The sequence below is a fragment of the Myxocyprinus asiaticus genome, chromosome 35, assembly GCF_019703515.2.
Source record: "Myxocyprinus asiaticus isolate MX2 ecotype Aquarium Trade chromosome 35, UBuf_Myxa_2, whole genome shotgun sequence".
NCBI classification, from domain to species: Eukaryota; Metazoa; Chordata; class Actinopteri; order Cypriniformes; family Catostomidae; genus Myxocyprinus; species Myxocyprinus asiaticus.
In genome coordinates this window covers 8891609-8897425 of record NC_059378.1, presented here as the reverse complement: position 1 = coordinate 8897425, position 5817 = coordinate 8891609, and positions in this window count along the sequence as shown.

Genomic DNA, 5817 nt, shown 5'->3' with positions numbered 1-5817 from the left:
AATCTCTTCTAGAAATCAAGACTTACGAAGGATATTCACACGGTGGCAATCTAAAAAGATGAGAACCTGCAAAAAGGAGGAGCCTGAAAATGAGCCTGACTATAACAAAGGAAAACTGAATCACAAGCTGCCCTGTTCACAGGACATAAAGGTGATTCAAGGGGGGTTTAGGCAGAGAGCAACATCCAAATGGATTCATTTAAAAAAAAAAAATTGAATTTCCAGGGTCTGCCTCTTACGGGTGACTGTGACATTTCAACTCTGATTGTGTTAAATGTTGATCTCTGCTCACATGGGCCAAGGTTAACAAGCTATGCATGCAGGCATTAGCAAGCCCTGCGAGCAGAGGTGCATTCTGACAGTTATTTTGCCTCTCAACATGCAGAGAAATCTTTCCCACAGTATTTTTAATATTTAGTGTAATGTTTATTAGGTTTGCAAAGCTGTCAGGCAATGTATGATGCATCTACTATTTAAAGTGAGTGATTTATGGTATTGAATGCAGTCAAATTTGATGATTAATAAGGGGGGGGCGTATGTGGTCTTCCTTTTACTGTAGTGAAACCTGATGGTCCATGCAATTTCAACATTATATACAAATGTTCAAAAGAGCATCTTGTGTACTTTAATTAGGTTTATCACTAGTTTTATGATTTTGTTTTTCTTACAGACCTTTTACTCACCTTTTTATCCACCACGTTTAATTGAAGTAATGTTTTTCTTCAGCAGATCCAGATTAACTGCTTTTCACAGTTGTCACACTCTCTGCATGAGGTGATTTTGTAAGTATTAAGAATGCAAATTTAAGATGTAAGCACATACTATATCCATGCACTGTGAATGGGTATTGCAATACAGGACAAAAGACAAATTCATCATGCCTGGCAGAATCATTATCCAAAGCTTGTGAATATTGATTTCAAACACGGTTTAGTTATCAGGACTAAACAAAGGAACAGCCACACTAAAATAACATGTGATGAAATACCTTTATACACCATTTGTATAATTAGTGACACATAGACAAGCATGATTTAAAGAATTAATGGTTTTCCACACAATTCTTAAGGTTTAAGGTTTTAGGTTCAACTACTATATGTGGGAAAAGTCATCGTCATCATAAAAACTAGAGTCCAAGAACACAGCAAAGTATAAATCCATTTTAAAGACACAGCCCTCATGGATTGCCTATGTGTCTAACAGTTCTGATTCCATGGTCAAAGGTTTACATTGCATGCAGTATAATAGAGTGCTAATGCTGATTATTTAATTTAGGAATGACCAAAGAATGCTCTTTTGTGCTGTACTGAATACCTCATACAGTAAACAACACCATCATTTGTATCAAAGCAGTGGTTCAATGACACAGACACTCATGCCACATAATAATCATTTGAAGTGCTCCTTATATACTAAAATGCAACACTGTGCACCCCATCCAATGTTATCTGATTTGATTTAGAGTGACATTTCTCATATCTCTTGTAAACCCTAAAGCTGTCATTACTGAACAAGTTGTCTTAATTAAGTATTACTTGATATGTCCGGTTTTGGGCTCATAACTCAAATATTTACGTTCATTGAACTTATGTTAAAAATCCATAGAATTAAGATTTTAAGTGTTAATAACTCAAAATTTGAGTACAAAATTGAGGCTATGGGGAATACCCATACTGCATACTTTTTCCTTGGTCAAAGGTATGGGGGCATTTAAATAGTTGTATTAAAGAATTTATAGATGTTTTAGCTCTTTTGTAGGATTATTTTTGTTGTTTTGTTGCAAATAGTTGTTTCATGTGATGTCACCATTAGTGTGATCAGTGTCCCATTTGGTCAAGTTGGACCCTTGTAGGTGTACAATATATGCATTTCTTTGGAGAACTGAGTTTATTTAATGGCTGACCTAGAATCAGTTATGATCTTGATTAGACCTGTGCTATTTTTTTTATCTAAAATTGAATTAATTCAATTAAAATTATTAACAACAGTAGAAACAACAATATTTAAATAGTAAATCTGACTTAAGTCTAATTGCATCTAGTTGAGATGACTTGAATAGTTAAATCAAATCAAATCAAATCACTTTATTGTCACACAGCCATATACACAGGTGCAATGGTGTGTGAAATTCTTGGGTGCAGTTCCGATCAACATAGCAGTCGTGACAGTGATGAGACATATACCAATTTACAATAACATCAAATTAACACAGCACAATTTAAACATCTGATATACACATAATTACACTCAACAATATACAAATAATAACATACACTGTACAGTATACAATACGCACTATATAGATACACATTATTCAATAAAAATTAAAAATTAAAATATATAAAAAAGTATATATATATATATAGAATGTACAGTTTTGTACTGTATTGACATTCAGGCTGTCGGTTGATAGTCAGTTGTTAAGAGAGAACATAATATAATAATAATAATATAATTTATGACAGTCCGGTGTGAGATATAAGAGTAAGGGTAATAAAGTGCAGTGCTGATGTATTTTGATCTTGGGAGATCAAGAGTTCAGAAATCTGATTGCTTGGGGGAAGAAGCTATCATGGAGTCAGCTGGTGCGGGTCCTGATGCTGCAATACCGCCTACCTTATGGTAGCAGTGAGAACAGCCCATGGCTCGGGTGGCTGGAGTCTCTGATGATCCTCCGAGCTTTTTTCACACACCGCCTTGTATATATTTCCTGGAGGGAGGGAAGCTCACCTCCGATGATGTGTCTGGCAGTTCGCACCACACTTTGCAGGGCTTTGCGGTTGTGGGTGGTGCTATTGCCGTACCAGGCGGAGATGCAGCCAGTCAGGATGCTCTCCACAGTGCAGGTGTAGAACTGTGTGAGGATGTGGCGGTTCATTCCAAACTTCCTCAGCCGTCTTAGGAAGAAGAGGCGCTGATGAGCCTTCTTCACAACGACTTCAGTGTGGACGGACCATGTGAGTTCCTCAGTGATGTGGACACCCAGGAACTTGAAGCTGCTGACTCTCTCCACTGGTGCTCCATTGATGGTGAGTTAAGTTGATTCTATATGAACACTAAGTTAATTAAACTCAATTACATACATTTTGGAGACGCAATTACTCAGTTCAATTGAGGGAAAGCGTTTACTCAATCAAATGAATAGAGTCAACTTATTAGGGTTTTCAGTCCCATTATTGAGCAGTTTTATTTTGTGACACATTATGTGACCTGCATTTTTCCCCAATTATTTATTTGTTTACTGTCCATGCTCATTACCATTCTAGCACTAGCTTACAACTTCCTTACTCTACACCCTCAGAAAGCAAATTACCAATTAAAACCTACAAGCTTCGTTCTGTTAGTTTGTAAAATCAGACTGCATGGCAAAATCTAGCCAATGTGATTGAGAGCACACATAATTACAACATGATTTACATAAGAATAAGCCTTGTTGTACAGTATCTCATTGTGGGCAGGGAATGGAAATTAAAACAGGGCTCTTTTGACCAACCCTCATATCAGCTGTCATTAGCATCCTTACAATGGGTCCATCCATACACTGAATTCCAAGATCCTGATTCTTGTTTTGATAAGGTAACAAACCCCACAACTACCACAAAATGTATTGATTATTTAATAAAATAGTTGTTCTAGTGTACTGAAATAAAAGACACTCACTGAGCACTTTATTAGGAACACTATGGTCCTAATAAAGTGCCTGATGTGGTCTTCTGCTGTTATAGCCCATCCGCCTCAAATTTCAATGTGTTGTGCATTCTGAGATGCTATTCCGCTCACTACAATTGTACAGAGCGGTTATCTGAGTTACCATAGCCTTTCTGTCAGCTTAAACCAGTCTGGCCATTCTCTGTTGACCTCTTTCATCAACAAGGCATTTCCGTCCGAAGAACTGCCGTTCACTGGATGTTTTTTGTTTTTGGCACCATTCTGAGTAAACTCTAGAGACTGTTGTGCGTGAAAATCCCAGGAGATCAGCAGTTACAGAAATACTCAAACCAGCCTATCTGACACCAACAATCATGCCACGGTCGAAATCACTGAGATCACACTTTTCCCCCATTCTGATGGATGATGTGATCATTAACTGAAGCTTCTGACCCATATCTGCATGATTTTATGCATTGCACTGCTGCCACATGATTGGCTGATTAGATAATTGCATGAAATAGGTGTACACATAAGTAGGTGTACAGGTGTTCCTAATAAAGTGCTCAGTGAGTGTATATTGAGAAACAGCTCACAGAGGTGGAAAATAGCACTGCACCATTGGAATATGAGGGTAAATTTTGCAGCAATATGTAAAGAGCTGCATTTAAAATTGAACATTGCAAAGTAACAGTTTGATGGAAAAATAACAGAAAAGGTATGTTAACATTTTCAGACTTCATATCAAATTATTTCATGGCATCCTTTTTTCCATTCTGAGATATGTTTCAATGTGTTGAACTAAGTAAGTGCCTTTGAGAAGAGCGAAAATGAAACTCCAAGGCTCTCCTTTCCCCCACCTCTCTTTCCAAATACAAGAGCACATCCCCCTTTCCGATGCACCTACAAGATCACTGATGTTAATCTGTCTAGAAGTCGACTAGGGGGAATTGTGACATCTCAGCTGGAATAGTAGCAGCAAATCACACAAATGTATGAACAAGACACATAGGGTTTGCAAGACTGCTAAGCTTTTTAATGCAGCCATGCATGCGTCACAAAGCACACAAGACCTTAATCACAGATAGATGGTCCTGGGTGCAGCTGCTTGGATCCATGCTTAAAATTAAGTCTTTGATGAAGTCTTCTGTATGATTCATTGCATTTCAAAGTTGTCCCTTCTTTCATAGTCATTAGCCTTCCTGCCTTTTAATTGTTCCTAAAATAACAACAAAGCCTCTCTTTGTAATGTTGCAATTTTTTGAAATTCATGAGGCATTTTAATAAACATGCATTCTTTTCAGATCATGCATTCTCTATTATAAATTAAAAACGATAATAATGTATTTTTTCAGTGTATAATTGAGACATAGGTGACAGTATTATCATTTAGTACAATTGTTGCGTCTACACAGATAAACCGCAGGGTTATTTATACAGGTTGATGCTACATTGTGGGGACCAAATGTCCCCACAAGGATAGTAAGACCTGAGATCGCCTACTTTGTGGGGCCCAGCCAGCGGTCCCCACGAGGGAAATGTCTCAGTAAACATACTAAACGATGTTTTGGGGTTTTTTTTATGTAAAAATGCAAAAAGGTTTCTGTGAGGGTTAGGTTTAGGGGTAGGGTTAAGGGATAGAAATTATAGTTAGATCTGTATAAAATCCATAAAATGCATGGAAGTCTATGGAGAGTACCCACAATGATATAAAAACAAGTTTATATATTTGAAGCAGTGTGTGTGTGTGTGTGTGTGTGTGTGTGTGTGTGTGTGTGTGTGTGTGTGTGTGTGTGTGCGGGGGTGTGTGTGGGTGGGCGGGTTTGGGTGATTTATGTGCACTTTTTTTTTTTTTTTTTAGGTTACAAACTGGTTACAAGGGTATTATGCTATAAATGTGGTTTATGAGGACATTTCTAGTGTCCCCATAATTCAAATCGCTTAAAAAACATACTAAACGATGTTTGTTTTTTATGTAAAAATGCAGAAAGTTTTTTGGAGGGTTCGTTTAAGGGGTACAGGTAGGGTTAGGGGATATAATCCATAGTTCGTATAGTATCAAAATCATTATGACTATGGAGAGTCCTCATAAGGATAGCCACACCAACATTCTGTGTGTGTGCGTGCGTGCGTGCGTGCGTGTGTGTGTGCAATACAGCATCTCTCGCG